Raw genomic sequence first — 25,086 nt, forward strand, 5'->3', positions numbered from 1 at the left:
TGATGTTGATTTTATTTTCAACGAGATCAGCTCATGCTGTTCCACCAAGTGAAGGCTAATGCTGGAACAAGGGATGCGACTGAACTGTTGCCTCCTTCTGGGCACAGCAGAATTTCAGATGGACTTAAGCTGCTCATGCAACAGCAGATCTTCAGATTTCTTCTTGAATATGAGTGTCAGTTCTGACAAAATTCTCACTGACACTGGTGAAAACAGTCCTGTTTTCTAATTGCAGACTTGAAGTGTGAATGTAATTGTCTGTCTTGGCTTACCAATGTTATATAAAAAATGAGTATATTCTTTTATTATTTCCTCCTGATTTTTAAAGCTTCATCTACAGAGGTGGAGACTACCCAATCAAGGACACCTAACACAAAAGGGCTGTGTTCATTAAAAGCAGAGGCATAACTGCCTTATGACTTTTTATATCTCTTAATTCCTCACAGGAATCTCTTTATTTCATAGTGTGAATGTCCCTTATCAATCTATATGAGCATAAACTCCAAATACTGTCTCTCATTTACCTGTCTCTAAGAATTACTTAGGGTCTTATTAGTCATCACAGGTTACAACTGTACTAGTAAATTAAGCGGCCACAAGGAATTTTCCTGGGCACTGGAACTCAGCTGTCTATTCTTTTACATTGTTAGAGTGCTCCCTGTCATAGTTTTGCCCAGGGCAGCTCTCACATTTCCCAGGCACAGGGCTGGGTATTGGCACAGGTCAAGGACCATTCCCAGTTGGCATCTGGTTGTGACCATGATATTTCAGAAGGCAGTTCCACAGCAATTGACCTCAGGTCTAGAGGACGTTTCCAGGCATATTTAATTATTGATATAGATGTGGGAGCTGACCAAATAATTTTGTTATAGCCTGTTAGGCAACTCTGCTCTAGATTTATATCAGGCTCATGGTTTTAGGACTTAGGAAGCTGCGTGTTTGTGGGAATAGCAAACTCACTGGAGGAGGGATTTGTACATAAGAGGTTTATGAAAGGTCATTCTTATCTGAAAGGATTGCTTTATATAAATTAGAGTCTCAAAAAGTCAGATGAGTTATTTCTGAAGGATTTTATGTTGTATTATTTCTCTGAGATACTCAACAGAAACAAAAATGCAAAAAAAGTATAACTTTGTCTTCAATAAGTCTGTTTACCAAAACAAAGAACAGAGATTTTTTTTTTTTACTGTTTTTTTTTTTCCAGAGGAACTGTAAAGGAACTACTCAGCAGATTTGGTCCATAAGTACATGATACATTTGCAGCATAGTAAAAATCATAAATAGTCTGCATTATATGCAGCAACAGAAACTAAAATAGACTATACACAGGTAGTATTTTAAGAACAAGAGAAGTTTTGAAAGAAATGTCATTTTTATATCTGATTTTATAACTTTTTGCAGTCTTTTGTTCCATGCAATCACAGACCTGCCACAGTCTAATTATGCCTAATCATTGAATGTGATTATGGCCCTTCATCCATTTATGCTATCTTCCCTTGTTTGCTGTGAAGGAGTGGTCYTGTTGATGGCGAATTGGCTAGGAAATAGTGAGGAAGGAAGATCTGGATGCTAGCTGATGCTAAAAGGCAGGCTAGTGCAGGCCAGAAACTCTTGTCAAAAGGATCTCCTTCGTATGTTCAGTTGTAAACTTTATCTTTAAACTTACAATAACAGTGTCAAGTGCCAATATACTAACTCTAATATTTTGTAGAAAAAAAACAGTTATTCCCTTTCCAGCTATTTTTCAGAGAAGCTAAACTTGGGTGAAATTTGTAGAAAGCAAAAATGGAGTGGTCCTAAAAACAGAGGTTTCCTAATATTTGCTTATATTCATTTTAGGCCTGTATATTTTTGTTCATTTAATTTCTTACAAAGCCTTCAAAATACATGCCAGTTTGGCAGAGAATGAACAGTTACAAAAGCTCATTTTGTGGAAGGAAGAGGAAGGCTGTGTCAATGCATTTTAAAAAGACTCTGGTAGTTTGCGGCTCAATAGTATAATTTTTATTCTCCAGAGACAAGAGCTATAATTTCAGAATGACTAATCTAATCTCTGTTTCTTATGCCAAAGCTTTGTCCAAATTCAGATTAAACTTTGCTTCTGTTATGGAAGACATCTCTCAGGAAACTGGCATTCATTAGCCACGTGTACCAAGAGCACCAAGAGCATGAATATCTGATCATTTCCTTCTGTGAAAAGATTGCCTTGACCAGAATTTTGTGCAGAAGCGATAGTCTAAAAGGAAGAAACCGATTTTTGCAAACAAGATGGCTTATGCAGATCACGGTTTATATGTGATCCATGATAATCAAACATACTGATCCTTACTTGTTTTCCATTAAACATTCATGTCACTCTATTCCCTCTCTCTTTCTTAATAAGTCTTACATGAAAACAAACCCTATAAGCAATTTAAATTCCATGCTACAGTTCAAAGAATTTTGTTTAAAAAGTTCAGGAGAGGAAGAAGTATTTTTCATTGTAAATACCAGTGCAATGTATATGCGCCTTTTGGATGATATCTCAATAAGGACTAATCTGACCTACCTTTAGCCATCTCAGTGTCTTTGATTTTGGAGGAAACACCTCAAGGAGGATGTGCGATTCCATTGATGAGTAAAGAGCTTGACAAAGTCAAGCACATTCTGGCTAATTCACAGTATGCTCTTTGCAAGCCATAAGATTTGGCCATTAAACTATTAAAGAGCTGTCCTACCATGATCATTTCTGAGAATTCTGGTTTCATCCAATTGGGTCTATGTTCCACTAATAAGGAAATGAATGAACAACAGAGACTCAAAGAAAAGTTTTTAATAGGGACATGACAATATGTGCCTTACACCATTATTTACATCACTTACAAAGTTGTTTGTTATGGTAAAAATTAACTAAGTAGCAAGAATTCATTTGTAAGCTGCTTGTGTTAATGTGGATTTTATATTATGGAACAATGTTGCCTGGAAGTAGGAAGAAAGAGTCACTGTAGACTTTGGTTGAATATCAACAATAAGATTAATTAACAGTGATAGCACTGCTGTTTAGAGAACAAGACCATCTTCCAAGGTTGTGAAATGCTTGTATAGCTCAGCAGCTGGGAAATATCTCCATTTGCTTCCACACTATTTATATCATCTGCTTGTGGGAAGAGAATTTCATTAATTTTCTTGATAACTGGAAGCTTTTCAGAGAGTACAAGGTGATCTTGATTTTCTCAAGGAGGCAATGATATCAAGGTACTAAAGAATTTATCTGTAAGTCATAAAAATTACTCCTTTCTATACTCAGGAGTCAATGCACATGTATAACCTACAGTTAAATAAAATTAAAATTTAAAGAGAACAAATGAAATGTGTCCATGAAACATAACAACACTCAAAATCTCTGAGAAAAAAATAACAGCTTTTTATATGCCTGGGTATAGTTTTTAATAAGAGTGAATTATCTGTTGCCATACACGTAGTCAGAGTTTCTGAACTCAATGTCCCATTCTTCACTGCAGTTACCCTTCCTAGGAACAGAATGGTCAAAACACATTTCAATTTTCATTGTCACTAAGAGCAGTTTTTTGGAAAAGTTCTACTGAATACTTGATTCTGAAGTGTTAGTATTCCTTTACAGATAGAGGGTGAAGGCGAGTGAAACAGAAAAGTCAAACCAATAGCTTCAGTTTGCAAGGCAAGTTAGAGGGGAACAAGGATTAGAAGGCAAAAACTTTCCTTCCATGTCTGTGCTTACTCTTCTAGATAACACTGTTTTCAAAATGGAATTCATCTTATTCCAGAGATTTCAGAATGTTAGGCAGAGTTTTTATTGGTACAATAAATATAGCTTCATGTTCATAGTTTTACTATGTCCATGTTTTTCAAGTGCAGTGTTGTCAGTTTGGATTCCTTGTGCCATAGGATGTATCATGCTGTTTTGTTGTCATTAAGCCATTATGCAATAAATAAATAAATAAAATAAAATAAAATAAAATAAATCACTTAATAGAATTCTAAGCTCATGTAACAAAGTATTGAGAAGTAGACAATTTGCTTTAAATCAAGATTATATATGATGCCATTCTCTTTGTCCAAAGATAAAAATGACTTCTGTGTTTTAACTTCCCCATTATGCAATTCAGGAAAGGAGCATTAACACGCATTCCATTCATTTTGTTTAAAGGTATCTACTTCATTTCATTAACAGAAAAAAAAAAGAAAAAAGCTTTAAGAAATAGAAGACAAAGTAAATGAGAGCTCTGCTTTTCCCATCTCTCATATATTCCAGCAGAATTACATTGAAAAAATTTTACAAGCTTCACTGTGGGTTTCTGTGATTTGTAAAACTTCAGTCAGTATGTTCAGGATTGGTAGTGCGTCTGGAAAAATATAATACACAACATAAAGTAGTTAACTAAGAAAATTCAGTCTTGAAAGAAAATGTAGAGAACAGGAAGAAATACTATGATTTTCCTTGCCAGAACACAGTCATGTCACAAAGTTCTTGATTGATTCAAGCAATAACTGCAATATAAAAAAAGATTTCTGAAAACTGTTTCATATTGTTTGGCATTTCTGATACGAGTTCTCCATTGCCCATGTTTGGTCAAACGGGGAAGCTCCTAAAATTTCCTTGACACTCCAGACTTACAGCTTTACTGACTTGGCTGAGCAGCCAAGCTGCTGAGTGCACAAGGCCAGGCACAGCAAAACATTGTCTCAGTCTTTAGCAACAGTTTCTCAAGAGTGCCACAAAGACAGCAATACATTATTATATCTGTGACAGATTTCTTTCTTTCTTCTTTTTCTCTTCTTCAGTCACAGAATGGAAGAGATGTCTGAAAGTGAAAGAAAACAGGATTTCAAATAAAAACCTTTAGAGCTAGGACAGCAAGGCAAATTTCTGTGAACAGAATACTATTTAATTAAATTTGGATAACAAAAGGCAGAGTCTTCAAAATAACTGGGAAGTCCAAAGCTGATTCTTCCAGTCATGCTCTGGAGAGTAAACTTTTCCAAATCTGTAGTTAGCTGTTTTTTGTTTCATTTGTTTCTATAGATAATATCCATAAAATAAGAAATGTGGAACTTGAGGAAGTTACCAGTCTTGGGTGCAGATGTAACCTCACCTCCCTAGGTGTTTGTTGCACCATTCTTGCAAAAATAACATCTGTGACTCTCCCACCAAATGGGAATACTCAAAGATAGTAAGATACGTTGAAGACATCCTGCTTAAAATAACAATTATTGTACTTTTTATTGCAATAGTGACTAGAAGCTCCTATCAGAGTTGATTGGTGCTGATTTAAGTAACCCAGCTTAGCTCACACCACAAGGGGTTCCTTCCCATCATTGTGATGAGGTATGAAGAGGCACTAACTGAGCTTATTGGTGTGCAATATAAAAGCAACATAGTGAGTGTGACAATTAACAGTGCAATAATTATTATTTCCCTCTCATAAAGTTATGTGAAGAGGTAAATGTGATAGTAGAAGCAGATATGTAACAAAAGAAAAAGAGTGAGTAGCAAGCTTTCCAGCGGCTGCAGTGGACTTTGGAACAGGCCCAATACACAAAGACTGCACCTATATTATTAAGTTGAGCAATGGCAGGCAACTTAGTACTGGAACTGGATTGTCTATATAGTTAAATTATTAGAATGGTCAGTAAAATGGCTTTGGCCCCAGTCCACTCTTTTTCTCCCATAAAACTTCTGGGTATGATTCAGATATCAGCATGATCAGTGATTGTTCACAATAAGAAGTTTGAATGTGACTGCTCTGTTTTGGAGAGTAAGAGACTTTAATAACAAGGATGTGGAACAATCTGTTCCAGTTGGCCTCACTGCCGGAGAACAGTCCTAGGCATGTTTGATTTACGGGTACAGATGTAGCTGTAGACAGTCAAGCTGGAGAGGTTCTGCAAAGCAAAAGGCAGAAAGAAGACAGGGCAAACAGCTAAGCAACAAAATGTAAGGTAAACACAACTGAAAAGCAGAGTCAGCTTCTTTGTCCCATGTAGGGTGGGTTGTAAGGAGCTGACAGGGGAAAACCTACTAGACTTCCCCAGTCTCTGTTCTGTACTCCCTACTCTTTGGCATATGAATCAAATTCTAGGATATTTGGCTTCTCTTCTCAGCTCAGAAATATGGGGAGAGAAGATGTCATTTCTAGGGTGAGAGGAAATGTGTAGAGCCTACAAGGCACAATTAACATTTTAGCTTTGGAGAATCCTCCTTTTGTAGCTTGTACCAAAATTACACATTGCAAAAACTTACATAGAATAGAAATAATTATCCCAACATCAAAAARAGGAGTAAGTGTTATGAGAGATGATGAGAGAGATAGAAATCTCAGTTATGCTGGAAACTGTTCTTCCTGGAAAAAATGGAATGTATATGCTATTCCTTCCTTGCTCAAAAAAGAAAAAAAAAAGTAACTATTTCATGTTGTAGACCTTATCCAGTCTCTTTCTCTCTTTCATCATGTTGCCTGCTTTTTAAGTACTTCATAAGAAAACTTAACTTTTCTTACTCACTTTACTGTTTTGKTTTTTTTTTCTGCCCAAACTAATTTCTTAAATGCTTAGTGATGGAGCTCATTGGAGCCATTGCAGAAACACTCCTCAGAGTCAGACAAATAGGAGAAAACATTCCAGAGGTGCTGCCTGCTTTCTATACAGACGGAAAGGGGAGAAGAGTGTAAAGACATCAGGATTCAACCATACAACAAAATAGTCTTAACACTAAATACTACAAACACTCAGTCTCTTAAGGAAGGAGCTATGATATGATATGATAGTTTGGTAAAATCAGACAAAGGTATTTATTACAATCTTTCAGCATATTTGTACCTATGTATCATTTATACACCTGCTTAAATCTCTCCCTATTTATCTCAAATAGTATACAGTTTGTGTGCATTTTTAATACCTCTTAGGCTTTGGATTCAATGAAATCAGATCAGATGCAAAAGGGGATGCTTTTTAAGAAGAGAAAGATATTCATTTAGGACTTTTGAACATAGTTAAAGAAATATTCTATTATATTCCTCAGTTTTGATAATGTGAAATACATTTGTTTTATTTTGCAATAAGCTCAGAAAAAATGCTAATGGACAAATCAATGGCTGATATCAAGGCTTGCGAGAATGTGTTTTAAAAGCAGAAAAGATCCTTTCTATACCTTATGTCACTGACCTTTCTCAAAATTCTTAGCTTATTTCTTAACAGTGGCATAATATTGGTCTATCAGAAGGATTTTTTTTTTTTCAAAGAAACATTCTTCACATGCCCCTGAAAAAGTGCTAAACATTTTTTCCCCAGTCTCAGGTAAGACAGCAAGCTTTTTATGTATCTTCCTGGGCTCCCAATTCTAATGCTGGATGAGCTACATAGCATTTACTAAAGCAAATCCATCCTCTCTGAACTTTTATTTATTTATTTATTTATTTATTTTGGTGTTAGAAATGTAGCAGTCCTCAGAACAGCTTTCTGGAATTGCAGGCTGTGAGGCAAGCATTTTGCATGTCAAGAGCAAATTTACAACAGACTTCAAGGAAGTTGGGAGCCATCATGCAAGAGAATTTCATAAGACTCAACTGACTTCCACTTCAATGAGAGTTGGAACAGATGCAGAGGGGCACTTTATAAGAAGACAAAACTATTTCATTTAGATTTTTTGTACATAATTAAAGAAATATTCCATTATTTGTGTATATGAATGCCAACTTGCTGTACCACGTCTTTCCTGATTAACAATGGTTGGATAGTATACAAATGAAAATTCTGGCTACTCCTGGCTATCTGGCTTAAATGCAATGAAACATAATGTGCCAGATTCTTGCAATACCATATGTGTATGCCAAGGATGATCTTTCTACATCATATGCAGTTATTTTGCATGGGTTGGGTTTTGAAGGGAAGTCCACACTGCTATTAGGAAACATTTTTATCATACAATGGTGTCAGTGTAATATGTGCAGCACAAAAAACCTGACACTGATTATAAGGACCTATGAGCATTACTTCATGCATTGCCTAAACTTGCACAAGAATAACTTCTTCTGCAGCCAGAATACTTGAAGATGTACTCTGAGCAGAACCATACTGCCCTCTGCCCCACAAATGCTCAGAAACAGATGTGCAGGCACACATTTTCTTAGTCCCTTGCAGTTCCACTAAAACTGCCACACTTTTCTCTCTCTGCTTCACTCGTAACTTTTCCCTTCCTCTGGGCTCTGTGTGTGGTTCTCTGATTCACACTGTGGCAGTGCTAAAATGGCTACAAATTACACACAGCCGTATTTCAGGCAATCTATTTTAAGGTTCCAGCAAAGATATTGGCCCTACACTGTGGCTTTTTCTAGCCATCCTGTAGCTGTTTCTGCCTCCTTTATCACATTAGATACAAACTATTACTTTTCTGTAATAGTCCTTTGCAGCCTTATATCACTTAATCTTCCTTCTCTCTCTTAGTATCTGGAAATAGACTTTTTTTTTCCTCCAATTGACTGTGGCACTATAGTTTTTTTTTGTATTTGTTACATTTGCAAGAAAGCACTTGCATGTTTTCTCTCCTGCTGCTGCTCGTAGTTGGAAAGGGCCCTCCTCAATCACCTGCAGAGCTATATCATCTTGCTTCAAATCCTCATTAATAATTTTCTGTTCTTAAATTAAAAAAAAAAAAAAGAGAGAGAGCTAAAAGAGAAATGGGCTTCTGTGAAACTGACTGCCTCAGTGCAAAGGGAGAGCTTTGCTATGGAAATACAGAATAAACAAATAARCACTACTTTTTATTTATTTATTTATTTTCAGACAAGCTAAAGCTTACTGGGTTAATTTGCTCCCTGGAGATTGAGCTTCACATTGGTTACTTCCTTCCTGGACATAGCAGACCTATTGTGATCAGAAGTGACAGTCAGCAAACAGTAACACCAAAAAGAAGGAGAGCTCCTTGGTGCAGATTCAGTTCTGATGGATTTGTTAGGATCTCTTCAGAAGCTACCTCTCCTCAGTTGATTATATTGCTCATATCTCAGTGATCACATTTGCCGCTGTAGTGCAAGGGAAATAATTTTTTAATAGCTGTTGAAACAAGAAATGTGTTTACTTTTTCTTTTCATACCTACAGGATTAAGCCATATTGAATGCTTAAAGAAAAACCCCAAACAACAAAACTTTTAAGAATTTTCTTCTCCAGATTAATTCAGGATGATATTAGGTTTCAATACCCTAAATGCAATTTACCAAGGGATGTTTTCACTGTTATCTCAATGTTTGCAAGACTGTGACTCATGAACAAATTACTTTCATGGTTGGGTTACATTTGCACAAGTCAGGGTGTGAATTTTACATGCAGATCAACAAGATGGGACAGATTCAGGTGTGGGCATATTTATATAAGGGATTTAAATATGGGCATGGAAGAATGAAAAGCAAAATATCTGCATTGGTGCGTTCACTACTTTAAGCAGAAATTGTTCACAATCATATTGATGAACGCTTAAAGAGACTGATTTCATACAGGGCATTAAGTAGGATTTTGGCAGAGAGTTTGCGGTAGAGAAATCTGAAATCCAGTGACATCTCAAATCCTTAACTAAATATGGATTGATGCCACATGTCAATCCTTCACTTAGAGTGAATGATGTGGACCTCATTCCAAAGATGGCAACCAGCCATGTAAGTCTCTACAATAGAATCCACAATGTCACTGAGGCTAAAGGGAAAGTAAATGCACATGGTTCAAATAAAAATAAAACACAACACATTGCTGAGTGTCTCCTACCAATATAACATGTGTGCATACTGACATAATTCATGGAAGAAATGTGGTCTTTATGTTCTTATTGGAAATTCATTACTCTAAAAGATGAGTGGTGGTCACAGTTTCGGTAACTGGGAAAGACAGTTTTGCCTAAAGGATATCCAGAAGATGTAGCACCTTAATTAATAACTTATAGAAGAGATCAGGCAAAGGTTCAAGCAAGGGAAATGTCTGTCTTAAACTTTCTTGCATCTCCCCAGACCTTTTCTTCACTATTTATTCAGTTTATTCACAATGTTTATCTTTCTTCCAAGATGAGAAAGAGATCAACAACTATCCATGTCTTCAATAAGAGAAAAATGATTATTTAAGATCAGAAATCACTAAAGTCATTGCATATTTAGATATTAATTAAGAATGGCATTTGTGTGATGGACTATTTTTAAAGGAACCTGATATATATATATTTTTGCTCCTAGTTCATGTTAGGAATGACTTGTAAACTTAAGAAAAAATAGATGATTCAATAGTCCATTTCTGTTTCATCTCCCATAATATGACAAAGAAGATCAGCACTGTGAGATGTGTTATTGCTGAATATCTTCAGGAATCTGGCTTGTGATCACAGCTGCTAATAGAAACAAAAATATTCCTTATGTTTTGCAAGGAATGGCCATGTAGGTGAGGAACTGTGAAAGGACTATTCTGCAACACAGAACCCAATAGAGCAGCCCTGACCTCCTGCGTTGTTTCACATTTAACTTCTTTTCTGTATCATTTTCTGACTGGCAACATTTTTCTTCAGATATAATTTTGTGCTATTGGTTTTGGCAGGTTTGAAAAAAAAACATTAATTCCATGTAATTTTAGTAGATTTGTAAACTAAATTGCTTTTCGCCAACCCAAATGTTGTTCCTTGCCTATGATTCTCTGCTAGATGTTCCAGACTGGCACTCTTCTGCTCAAGATCTCCTAAAACTCAACATTTACTTTATTAAGTTCATTGATTTGTATTTCCTCATGGCATCTGGAGAAGAACAATGATGTTTCCATGGGCTTTTCTTTATCTTTAAATGGCCTTCCCTGCCTCTGTGAACTTCAAGTATCAACTGCATTTGCAAGTTGCTAAAACATAAAGGTAAAATCATAGAAACCACATTAAATCTGAGTGGAATGTGACAGAAAACAAGAGAGTTTTTTTCCTACTCCATAGGATGACTGACAGGTCCTAGACCAATCTAGAAAAGCAAGGCGATGGTATACTAATATGTACCTGTAGCGATGTGGCAGTTACAGTAATTTTATCATCCAACCTTGTGCATAACCCAGTTGTCAAAATGAGTAAGATTTCTCTGATTATCAGTCTCCTAAGAAAAGTACAGGAACATATGAGCAGGAAGGACTTTTGGGTAAGAGAATCCAGTCCCCCTGCTATTATAAGCCCCCTGATATATATATATATATATATATATATATATATATAAAATATAATCTCATTCATAAAATTAAATCATTCCTTATGCTGTATTATAATGCAGATATTCCTGTTGGGGAGGATGTTGCAAAGTATATTCAGGTTTTGAACACCATCTTTTTTTTTCTTTTAATGAATATTTCTCAATCAACACACCAATATACAGTCCTGGAGAAGACTCTTATGTAGTAGAATTATGATATGCTGGTAAACTTTAACCAGAGAAAGTCATCAGTGTCTGAAATAAGGCTCATCGTCTATTTTATCTGCATATTTTCTCTAAAAATCATTGCAAATTCAGAGGGGAACCGTTTGCAGGGGGAGTTAGCTTTCACCCAAACTTCTGGAAACAAAAGGGGATCATAGTGGTTCAAAAAAGTGATGCCCTCAAAGGAATTGTGCATGGCTGAGCCAAAATGTCTCTACAGACATTTTTAACAGCCTTCTGTCAGTTTGTGGTATATTGTGAAATTGTGTACTACATCTACAGCTTGTTTAAGAGTCTTTTCCTCACTCAAGGCCTGGTCAGTAAAGTCTTCTCCAATCCTGTAGGGAAGAACAGCTTCCCACTGTTCAGTAACAGGCATTTTGGCTATAAAATGAACATCAGTCAGGGGAGGAGTTAGAAAGTCTTATATCTAAGTCAGTAGAAGGATGCACAAGTGTGTTTCTCTGTCCATGTATGTGCCAATGTATATGAGAAAAAGAGAAAGAAGGACAGGAAAAGCGAAGGGGTGTGTGCATGGGAGGGAATGCTGAAAGGATATTAGCCAACGTATTCTGAAGGCTGCGAGTGGAAACAAGGTATTCTGAAAACACATATTTCAATTTTTACTGACTGGAAGAGTGTTATTGCAATTCTATCTTGGATTCTGTATGCTAGTATCAGAATATGCAACAGTATTTTAGTCTGTTCTTTAAGGACAGCTGAGTTTTACAGTATCCATTAATAGTTTATGATATGCAGAAATAGCTTAAAAGAAGAAGGGCTGCTAATGCACTAGCTTGGTTTGAAAAGAGTTACAAACAAATCCTACTAAACTGATTTATCTCACTTTAGTTGAGTTTAGACAAAGTAGTCCAGCCCTGTTGAGGTTTGCATTTCTGGCTGGTAAGTGGGTTTTATTCCAGCTCTTCAAGTGTCTGGATATTTCCCCTTCCTCTTTGTCTCCATTGCAGCAATCATATCAGGCATGGATTTGCCATTATTTGTAAATCACAGAGGAGATTTAGCTTGAGGCAGAAGCCTGGTTTGCTAAAATTTTAGACAAACTTAGAACAAGTGTGTTAGTGTAATAAAACATTTGTCATGAACTTATGAACCTGTAGCTCTTACAGATTTGTATCTCATGTTTTACGGTATAAATGGTATGTATACTTTCTTTACTAAGTATCTGTCAAAATGATGCAAGGCTTTTGAATAAAATATAGCTCAGGATGAATCTAAATGTGAAAGATATCCAAGAAGGCAGGTAACAGGCAAAAAAGGAGATAATTTATCTACAGGCTGTAAATAGCATTTCAGAATGCCATTTATCTATGTTATTAATAACAGTGTTGTTTGGTATAGGTCTCTATCATCAATGCAGTTCAAATAAATTCATGGGCTTTTGAGCAGTGAGTTTTTCAAGTTAATCCAAACAGGTTGTGCAATAACGCCTTTGTCACACACCATCATGGTCTTTTCATATGTTACATGTTTGACAGAAAAGTAATTTCAGAAATCTGTAAGAAATTCAGGTACATGATGACTTCTTTTTAATGTATCTTCCAAGCTTTAAAGTTAGATTCTCAAACAGCAGGAATACAATTGTACAGGATTCAGAGAAGAGAAATTTATAATTAATATGTTTTAAAATTTATTGGAAGAGGCCTCAGTTCAGCAAAATACTGAAGCAGTTATTAAGTCTAATTAAAGTAGATGGGATCTAAACATAAGCATAAGTGGTTTGCTAAGGCAATGGCTTCTGATCTGGGCCATTAATAAAGACATATTTCTTTAAATAACAATATTGTGAAGTTAAAGTTCACTGTCCTGAATGAAGAACATAAACTTTTTGTTAGGAGGAGGAACTTTTTCTATTAAAAGTAGATCATTTTTACACATGGGTAATAGTATGATGATGGGTTTTAAAGTTCTAGGAGACAGATTGAAAAAAACATCTTAGAAATTCCTTAAAGAGGTTTTTTTTTTTTTAATAGGAATCTTCAACTATCTGTTGGTGTGAATCCTTAAAAATAGCACTCTTGGTACAAAGATAGCTTGGTTTTATAGAAAGGTCATGAGAACTGTCTCTGTATGTTTCTAAAGACATTTTAAAATGCCCTACAGACATTTTGAAATGTCTTAAACACATTGTATAAACAAAATACTTGGTGGAGAAAGATTTCAATTGTCATTTTTGCAGCATGTTGTGCCTAACTCTTTCTTGAGTGATGTGACCATCTGAAACTCATTCTTTCTTCTATTTCAATATTTTCTCCTTCCAAATCCAATTCACTTTAGGTCCCTGTTTCTGACCTTTCTGTTTCCTGTCTCCACCTCCAGAAGACAAATGCCACTAACTGAAACAGTAGTTCTTGCAGAATATCCTTATTTCACTGCAGCATAAGCATACTAGACCTAAAGTGTTTTGAGGTGTTAAGACTCCCCAGGTCCTCCATGCCTCATGTGCTGGACTTCTAGAGGCTATGCAGTCCAAGCTTGCACAAAAAGTGGCCATTAGCCCAGTTTTTCCAGATGTTAAGCATCTTGGTCCACGCTACTACTTCTGTCAGATTGTCAACAGTTTGGAAATCTAGACAAGTGACCCAGTTCTACTGGGAGAATATTTTTGTTTAGAGAAAGAAAACATGTCCTGGTACAGACAGACATAGGTAGTATCACCTGGAGGGGGAAACAGTGTGGGCTCCTGCTTCCTACTTCACTTTTTGTTAAACAAGATCCCACGCCACTAAGAAACTATATCCTTAAAGTGAGGCAAGAGTGAGAAGGAGGAAGAAAACAAAACCAATTTTATATGTGTTGATGTTTTGTTTGTTTAAACCAAGAGAATGTAGGCCTAGTACCAATACATATGTATCACATGTCGTCTTACTGTCCAGAAATTTAAAAAATATTTCCAAGGAAAAATACTTGATTTAGCAAACAGGACATGGAGCAAGATCTCGTTTGTCAAAAGTCTAAATTGAAAAATAGCAAGTTGCATGACTGACTCCAGAACAACACTGAACTTTTTTCTCTAACTGTGCCAAGATTTTACCCTGTCTTGCCAGGTAGCCTAGACTTTTCAACCCTGAACTACATGTAACTTTGATAATAGCTATTATTACTCAGTTTTAACTGTTCAGTCAGATACTAACCAGGATATACTGTGTTGCTATACATTTAAGAGTATGTAGAAATTACTGGGTCACACTTTTTATGGCACATGTTAATAGCCTGATTAAATGTTCCACATACTATGTTCTCTCTCTAAAATCCGCTAAATCAGTTAACACATCTTGGGATTAGGCAAAGGAGTGAAAACATGAGTCATTCAATCTATTTAAGCTATGTCTGTGGTGCTGGAGCAGAATGGAGCAGACTGAGCGGTAACTCTGAGTCAGAGAGAAAACTCACTATTCAAGTTTTTCTTCATCCATATCAGTGCATAGTTCTTGCCACGATCTCTGATCTCTGTTATTATTTTCTTAGATATATGAGAGCATGCTTTCTGGCATTCTCCGTACATTCCTTTCTTCTTTTACCCATTCCTGCCCTTTGTGCCACAGTTTCCACATATCTGGGAAGGGTAGACTGGTCTCACTATAGTTTTAAACACCTCTTGTTTTATTTACTTAATATTTCCAAAACAGAAAAAGAAAGAGAAATTGTATTTCCTCCTGCTCCCCCTCACTAACACCCTGCAGTAAAAATGATTCTCTTGCAAGACCAATTTTGACAGTAGTTCAGTCGAAGTCGTCACTGTTCTTCCTTGTTCTTCAGTTTCTGTTTTTTTCTTTTTACTAGGTGACAGAAGAGTTGGATGGCACCTGCCTTAGGTACTTTCACTGTTGTTATCTCTGTAGTCAGAAACTCTTGTGTTTACACATGCTACATGAAGGGCACACCCTTCAAAGCTGCTTAATCTACTTCTATAGAGCATAGCTGAATTCCTTCCTGACTGTATTTGCAGATTTTAAAATTCCGAGATGTCTTTAGAGTAGGTGCAATTACTTACACATGTTTAAGACACTTCTTATCTTTTAAAAGGCTATTGATAGATCCAAAACTAATTAAATAACATGACAGCTTTTCATAGCTGTACACAAGATGGGTGGGGAGGAACCAGTGATGCTTTCTAACTCTTGGTAGAGAAGTATCAAGAGACTCAGCACACTGTTTACTGCCAGGATTGCTGACTCATTTTGCTGAAGTCCCTTCTGTATCAGGTAAATACTAACTCCCTTTTCTACAAGACTGGAAGGCACTGACAGAAAGGGAAGTAGCCAGACTCTGTTATGGCAGCAGGTGGAGGGACAAGATGCCAGGGATCTGCATGCAGAATATGCTTCTGCTCTCTGCTCTCTGCTCCAGTGGATACCCTAACTTCTCTTTTCAACAGATCAGACCTCCTGCAGCAGTGGCTGCTATTTTACAGCTATTTCTTGACTCCTAAGAGAAATGAGACTCCTTGGAGAATTCCTTCTTTTATATTTAAAAATATACAGCTGAGTTTGGCATGGGAAATAGTTGCGGAAGGAGGCTAGTCTGTGCTCTTTTGGCTTTCACGTCCGGCAGCAACAATTTAGCTCTGAGGCAATACAGTATATAGCAAAGAAGTATCCCAGCTTGGGCTGGGATTCAGCTGCAGATGGTAGTCAGCTAAATGTAAGTGTCTAGGTGTTGGTGAGCTAAACATCTAAATTCAGTTACAGTGGTGGAGATTTAGGCAATTTTTCAGTGGATTCTCAAGTGCTATTCAGCTGACTAATATATGTGTTCATTTGAGAGTGAACTGAATGTTCTGTAGACTTCTTTTCAGGCTTAGTTTGGTTTTCTAACACAGGAAAAGTGATGTTTGAGATGCACTGGAATATCAGTGACTGACAGATATGATGAGAGACCTGATGTGTAAGCATTTCCGAGCACAGTCACACTTGATATTTGATATGGAAAATGAATGTAATGGCTAGCTTTACAAACTGACATTTCTGTTAATCTCTCTCTTAAATATAGCAGGGTCAGAGAGCGTATTGGGTGAGAGTCTAGCAGCAGAGCCAGCAGAAAGGCTGCAGTTGCAGGCTGCATAGAGCTTTACATACCACAACCACCTGCAGAACTGAGTCCGTGGCCACTTGTTGCAGTTCCTTCTGGGAAGAGGCTGCTATTATGGGACTGTCTTAAGACCAGAGCCTGGTCTTTTCCCAAGGATGTGGTGTTAATCGCTTTCTAACACGTAAACCATATCTTAATGCTAAAAAATTTTTCACTATATGTTCATGCAATAATAATCATTATTTATTTAATGGCAAAATCCTGGTAGCTGTAAAAGACCATTCTATTTTTAAACAGACAAAGTGATAGTGTGGTTGTAACTGCAATGATCTAGGATATTGGGAAGGCAAGGCTTGCAAGTAATGGTAATGTCTTTTATTAGACTAGCCTTGCCTTGCTTAAATAGATAAATAACCTTTTCAAGGTTAGAAGTTGCTACAGAAACACAAGCATTTCTATCCAGAAAGCCCTAAACTTGTAGGATCAAAAGAAAAACAAGGGCTCAGAAATGACCGGCCTATCTAAGGCCTCTATTCTTAGCCATACCCAGAGCCATTCCTGTTAATTCACAGGTCAGGTGAACACAAAATTTGGGCTTCAGCCTTTTCTCCTTTTAGTGAATCAGATTCAGAATGCTGGTTGGCTGAAACCAAAGTCATCTGCACTGAGTATGATGTGTGCTGCAGTACACATGGGAAGTCGTCTTTATTTCTTTTATTTTTTCCATTAGTGCTTGTACTGAATGACTGCAAGAATTGTCTCTTGTTCTTTCAAAAGCAAGTCATTCATTAGGATGTTTTACCTTTACTAAAAGATGTGTTCTCAACTTCAGCATGGCCACTGGCCAGAAAAGCAATTTCCTTTTTTTTTTTTTTTTTTCCTTCAAAAAAGAGGTTGGAAACCATCAGTCTGTATCAGGAAGAAGGATTTCAATTTTAAAGGTGAAATAACATTCGCTCCTTTTACATGATAAATGGAAGAAATAGGATACACTAATGAAAGAGAGAGAGGACATAGCAATTAAAAATACCAAGAGAGGGTGGTACACAAGTCTATCCTCATGTTATCTTAAAGTAAATTAGCATGGGAGGTTAAAGAAGCCAGACTTCTTTTACTTCATAAATTACTCAGCTTTCAGTACAGGTTTTACAAGAGCACATATTACTTACCTGAACAACTGATAGTGTGGTGTTTATCGCATGCTGCCTCCATTTGTAAGGTCATAAATTCCCTTGCTGCGGTTGCCTGTAACTTGTTTTAGTGCTAAGTGTAGCAATAAAATGCTGGAAAAAAATCTATAGATTCAGCTTATAATACCTGACTCTGTATTTTATGCTGTCTTAAAGGAAGTAAGAGATAAGGCTGAGGTTGCCTAAAATGAGCAGATACAGAAATAATTGCTACTTAGTGTCTTAACTGTCATTTATACATTGATTCTTGGCATTTTAATGGATGAAGAAAGAAAGTCTTTGCTTCCTATGTTAAACCAAGGTGCTTCAGCTTAATATCTCCACTGAAACTGTTGTCCCTTGAAACTTAAACACATAAATCAATACAAATATATAATTTCAATCTATATAATTTATGTGTGTGTGTGTGTATAAAATGTATATATATTATGTGTATATGTTTTATATACACGCTTACATTTATATAACTAACTCAAAAATATTATTATACTCTGTCTGCATGTGTCCTCTCTTGAAGGCAAGAAGTTGTTCTGACTTGGTTTTCATTCTGGAAGGAATCAGGCTTTTAGATTGCAAATACTTTAGGATGGAAAGTTTGGTTTTGCTTGGTTATACATGAAAGTCTATCCATGATGTCTGATTCACTGGTTATGTCCCAATATATGACAGGCCTTCAAAAACAACACAGTACACTTCTTTATGAGCAATTGAAGAATCCTGTTCCCTGCCTTATTCCTCCCCAGCACAGGGTTCGTCTGTTGCTGAAATGCTCTGTAGAACTAAATTTTTATCCAGGTGAGCGAACAATATCCAACTCAAACAGATGCATAATAATGCAAGAAAAAAGGTTTGTTGCCATAGCTTATACAGCCAATATCTGCCTTTTAGAAAATGTTCATTAGGCTCCTTGTTGCTAGTCTTTTACATGTCACCTTCTGTGTACTCCTTCTGCACACACTCCCCAGAAGTAGAGAAATGTGCTTTCGCATTTCTTTCAAAGATTCCGTGTGATTTTTATAACATATGTCTTTCTCATTTGTCCAGCCTATCTGATAGGATAAATGAAGTTAAAGTAGAAAACAAAAATCCATTTGAAAGGATACAAGCCAAACACATTCTGGTCAGTAAAAATGTTATCAGAAAGGAGTGATAGTCTATTTGTATTAAACCATAGACATATTAAAAATTAAGGTTAACTTGAAAATGAGTGGCAGAAAGACCCAGAGCTGCTGTAACCTTGCTGTCAAGGAGGCTGATTCATGCCTAGATGAAAAGATGTTTTTCTCAAACTTTCCTGCTTTTAGATGAACAGCCTGCTCATTTCTCTCTTTCAGAAGAGTATAGACTGCTTTGTCAGGCACACACACTGTATTACAATTTCTTCTAGATTAATACCTAGACTTTTTCCTTTCATGACTTCCTTGTTTCAGTGTTCTTGACCTTAGATGAGAGCTTCATCTTAAATAAGAAAGTTTATCTGAAGAAGACATGGTTGAATGATGAATACCTTAGTAGATCTTATGGAATAATTCATTTTTAGATGCCTGCAGACCTATGGGGATTTACTAGGCGGCAAAGGAGGTGCTGAATGTATTATATCCCCTTGTTTCCTACTCCCCTGGTGCAGGTTCACTTCAACTCTTCTATCATCTCATGCATTATATGCAGGCATTTTGAAAGAAGCTGCCATAACACAACTGTTCATCTACAGCCCTCTGATATTGGTTTGCCACTGTCATATGATGTGACTTGGCTGGAAGTAGTGAACAGACATGCTCCCATCACATACATCAAAGCTGTATCTGCACCTGACTGTAAGTGTACTTCAAGGAAAGGCTATCCTATAAAATAACTTTATAAAATAGATATATAAATTAGATCCATCTATGTCAATTATGGCAAACTGAATACTTTATAAAGAGGCATCTAAATATTTTTCTTCTAAGTTTCTATAAAAAAGAAATGAAAGATGATTTTTTTACACCAGGAAATTACAAAGATCATAAAACTCAGACAAAGCACAGTTTTTAAGGCTATTCAACGCCAGTGATACCTTTGTAATATTAATAGATTTACCAAAATATTAATATTTTTCTTGCACTTGACAATGAGAGGTTTTCCTAGTGATTCCTTGGATTCCTTCACTTAGAAGAAGTATTCTTCTTTTAAAACAAATTAATAGAACTCTATTTACCCCAAATATTTTAAACAATTTTGACACAGAGGTCATGGAGAACAGGAGAGGTGCCTGAGGACTGGAAGAAAGCCAATGTCACTCCAGTCTTCAAAAAGGACAAGAAGGAAGACCAAGGAAACTACAGGCCAGTCAGCCTCACCTCCATCCCTGGAAAGGTGATGGAGCAGCTCATCATGGATGACATCTGTAAGCGTGTGGAGGAAAAGAAGGTGATCAGGAGTAGTCAGCACAGCTTCACCAAGGGGAAATCATGCTTAACCAATCTGATAGCCTTCTATGATGGAATGACTGGCTGGGTAGATGAGGGGAGAGCAGTGGATGTTGTCTACCTAGACTTCAGCAAGGCTTTCGACACTGTCTCCCATAGCATCCTCTTAGGCAAGCTCAGGAAGTGCGGGCTGGATGAGTGGACAGTGAGGTGGATTGAGAAGTGGCTGAATGGCAGAGCTCAGAGAGGTGTGATCAGTGGCACAGAGTCTAGTTGGAGGCCTGTAGCTAGCGGTGTCCCCCAGGGGTCAGTACTGGCTCCAGCCCTGTTCAACTTCTTCRTCAATGACCTGSRTGAAGGGRCAGRGTGCACCCTCAGCAAGTTTGCTGAYGATACAAAACTGGGAGGAGTGGCCGATACCCCAGAGGGCTGTGCTGCCATTCAGAGAGACCTGGACAGGCTGGAGAGGTGGGCGGAGAGGAACCTCATGAAGTTCAACAAAGGCAAGTGCAGGGTCCTGCACCTGGGGAGGAATAACCCCATGCACCAGTACAGGTTGGGGGTTGACCTGCTGGAAAGCAGCTCTGCGGAGAAGGACCTGGGAGTGCTGGTGGACACCAAGTTGACCATGAGGCAGCAATGTGCCCTTGTGGCCAAGAAGGCCAATGGTATCCTGGGGTGCATGAGGAAGAGTGTTGCCAGCAGGTGGAGGGAGGTGATCCTCCCCCTCTCCTCAGCCCTGGTGAGGCCACATCTGGAGTACTGTGTCCAGTGCTGTGCTCCCCAGTACAGGAGAGACATGGCACTACTGGACAGAGTCTGGTGGAGGGCTACAAAGATGATAGGGGACTGGAGCATCTCTCTTATGAGGAAAGACTGAGAGAGCTGGGCCTGTTTAGCCTGGAGAAGAGAAGGCTGAGAGGAGATCTTATCAATGTGTACAAGTATCTGAAGGGAGGGTGTCAAGAGGATGGGACCAGACTCTTTTCAGTGGTGCCCAGTGACAGGACGCGAGGCAACAGGCACAAACTGAAAGACAGACAATTCCATCTGAACATGAGGAAAAACTTCTTCACTGTGAGGGTGACAGAGCACTGGAAGAGGTTTCCCGGAGAGGTTGTGGAGTCTCCTTCTCTGGAGATATTCAAAACCCGCCTGGATGCGATCCTGTGCAACGTGCTCTAGGTGACCCTGCTTGAGCAGGGGTGTTGGACTAGATGATCTCCAGAGGTCCCTTCCAACCTCAACCATTCTGTGATTCTGTAATTTAATTTCATCATGAAAACAGAAAAAGAGAAAAAAAAGAGTTGTTTCAGTTTTCACCAAAACTCAAAAATTGGTGCTTTACTTTGAACTACTGTTGCTATCAAAAATTTTCAGTCAAACTCCCATTAGAAGAAAAAAAAAATCATGTCTAAATGTTTCTTGTTTGACACCTATTTTCTGCAAGTGGCTAACCGGAGTCATTGTCTATCTTCTATTTCCTATAGTTAAGAAGAGGCAATTGTTGTGGTTGTTTTTGGTTGACATTAATCTGGTTTCCCTTGTTGTGTTCTTGTTTCATAATGTATAGGATATCAGTTTCTACTGCTTTATGTTGGCTTGATATTCATACTGTTCTCCATCTGTAGGATAATTATGCTCTCTGGGAAACAGTCAGTCATATGTTGTTTACTGCAGATCTAGTGTGTACTTCAGATTTTGAGGACTGTGTGTCTAACCTCCAACAAAATTATAGTTTCTTTACAGATGTCTTTAAAGGTTGCACTTTTGAGGCATCATGAGATGTCTTGAAATGGTTTTGCTATTGATATCTTAGTAATTTTCTCAGCTGCAGGATCAGATTGTACCATTATTGGAAATCAAGTTGTACTATTTTGTGATTTGCATTTCCCTAATAGGTATGACATCCGCTTGGAAACTCCTGGAGCATGGTTAATAATGCTTCTGGCAGATTTTCTCTTTTCTGTATTTTGCAGATGTTACATCCAGTGGTGCTCAGTTTTATGCCTCTCCTGAGGCTCTCATGAAAAAAACAATGGTGTTGTGTATATGTTATACAGGACTGATATGAAGAAGGTCTTTCTCAAGTCTTTCTCAGGTCTTTCTCATTACTACCACATTCATCCTTTGTGACCATGGGCACATCACTTAGGAAGTTTTCAAAACTTCACATGTCCTGTTGCATGAAGAAGCAGATTCTTCTGCAGATAGCTATGTACAGTAGCTAAAGCTTAATTAAGTTTATTGGAAGGGTTTGTGTGCATTATGATGCATACTTACCAAACAGGCAAACAACAAATCCTAATCAAAACTGAGCAGTTTGCACGTCAACAGGCCATCATCCTAACCATCTTGTCTTACTCTTATAGCAGAACTAACCCTGTATCCATTGAGAAACTAAGACAAGAACGTTAAATGATTTTTCTAAGGTTTACAGTGATGTGCCAGAATCAGAATTTCAAAGCAGAAGTTCTTCTGAGTAAGATTCATGAAACTTTAGCCATCTACATAATCTACATCTTACATACATAGGGCTCAATTCAGATACCTCACCTCAGGCATCTAGTGACATTCGAAATAACTTAGGGTATCTAGGGCACCCTCATGTGTCTGGGAGATATGATACAAGACTGTAGGATACCCAAGCACTTCTGATGCAGGACCTGAAGGGCGGCAAAATATTCTAAGCTCTCTCAAAAGACATTTGATACCTATGTTTAGGCAAGTGGATCAAGCCTTTACTCTTACTTTTCATTCTGTGCTTTTATCAGAATCAGGAGAGTAGATTATCCAGTTTAGTTCCTGACAGAAAACGGAGAAATATCTTAAAGCAATTGTAGTGACATTAGCAATGGCCAAGGTAACAGTGATGCTGTAATTGTGGCTTGATTCGGAAACCTGAGAAAAAGATCCAGCGAGCTGTCACCAAGGCTTCATAACCTCTGCATCTGGGCACATCTACCGGGACTCACTGTGATGAGCCCTGGAGTCTTGGTCCACTGATATTGTTTAGACAGCACTGCTCTCCTTCATGAAAAATGCATGTGTCTGTTTCTTGTCATGGTCGCATAGGAACAAGGAAGAAAAGGAGGAGCTGATGCACACCTGAATGCTGGCCGAGTATGAGCCTGGGATTTGGTTAGGCTAAGCACCCTGGTCCAGCATTAGTAAATCTTGCCTGGTTGTTGTATCACAGATATAGCTGTAACTGTTCAAGAAATCAGCCTGGTATATAGCTTGCGGCTCTCTTTGAACCAAGCCAAAACAATTTACACTCACTATATCTCCAACATGTTCAAAAATAGAAGAAAGGACTAGGAACTTACTTTAAATGAGAGAAAAGGAAAAAGAAAATGTTGAAATTTCCAGGAARCCAAAATTAGGACTTTGCAGTCCCCACAGTTTGAGTCTGCTATGAATAAGGTAATTATTTTCAGCATAACAACATAGGGCAAAAATGTAATAACACAAGACTATCCACAATGGGTCGACCCAAAGATTCATTCAGGTCTATATCCTGCTGTTAGCAGTGGGAGACAGCAGACATGGGCAAGAATATGACAAAGCAATCATGGAATAACACCCTGCAATAGGTTCCCTGTCTCAAGCAATCTGGAGTTCTGGCGATAGATATCTTCTAAAATATAAAATAAATACTGCAAAAGGAAAACCACACAAACATTGACAGAGGTATTTGTATTTAATAGCTGTTGATAGATTCCCCCCCCCTCCATTTTTCTAGTTGCTTTTTGAATCCATACCATCCTGTGCGAAGCAGATCAACAGCAAAAATACATTTATTTGAAGAATCACTTCATTTTGTTTCTTCTGAATCTGACTTTTGTAGTCCTCATATCACTGGGGAGTATTTTTCAGGGTCTGTATAGCATTATTAATGTAGGAGATTTTAGGCTAAATATTAACAAATGGTTAGTCTAAACTCATTTTACATCGGGGACTGAAAAATCGCTGTATAGAAATGGTAGTTACTATCTAGTGAGACAGAGTTTTCTTTAGGAATAGAGAGGTGAAAGGCTCTTTATTTTGTTCTCACTACCAGTCTCCTGAGCCACACAATCCACCAGGATGCAGGATTTAAATGTTCAGCAAAATGATTTCCACTAATACAACAAAACTTTTCATGGTGAAAGCCCAGCTGGAGAGTTGCACCTTTTATAGGAGTCTAACACTGTGTTATTACTAGCATCCTGAAAGTAATTTGTGACAATAAGGAAAGAAATAGGGGCCATCAATCAGACTGTCAGTTCCTGTTTCAACCAGAACACATTCAAGCAACATATTGTAAACCCAGATCTTTCAGTGTGACAGTTTAAGAAACCTTTTCTTGCTGATTTGCAGTCTCAGGAGGAAGAACACTTACTAGATGCTGGTAGTGCTCCTTATTTAATTCAGTGTAAGTTCATAAAATAAATTGCCCAGATAATTGGCTGTGTCCTCAGTCCATGCGCATCCGGGCTATATTTTTTTCCATAGATGCAAAACAGATTTGCAGCTTAAAAGTAAGTGCAGTGATAAAGCAATATTACTAGTAATAGGCTCGTGCCAAGTTTTATGATCAACTAAAATAAAAAAATGAGTTCAGCCACTTTGAATAATTGAATCTGTCAGGTCCTGCTCACTGTTTTCTAGATCCTCATGGGAAACTCAAGACCTGCATAAAGAGAATTCATTTGATTCTTTCATTCCAAATGGAATACATGTAGTACTATCTCTATTAAAAATAATAATACTAAAAAAAAAGTCTGATGCTGAAATGAACAAGAGGTAAATTTATTCCTGAATTTTATTTTGCATTGAGTTAGTGTTGCAGCTGAATCTGGGATCTTTTTTGTTTCGGAACTGCAACCTATTCAGTGTGAAATTGCAAGCTGTAAGCTATGTTGTCAGTGTAGTTGATCCTTTTACAATCCAGCACCTAGTGCTGTAGAATTGTAACATTAATATTAATAATGTAAATAGTATTATGTCATTGAATAAAACTGAGT

The sequence above is a fragment of the Apteryx rowi genome, unplaced genomic scaffold (genome assembly GCF_003343035.1).
Source record: "Apteryx rowi isolate R43461 unplaced genomic scaffold, aptRow1 scaffold_244, whole genome shotgun sequence".
In the NCBI taxonomy this organism is placed as follows: domain Eukaryota; kingdom Metazoa; phylum Chordata; class Aves; order Apterygiformes; family Apterygidae; genus Apteryx; species Apteryx rowi.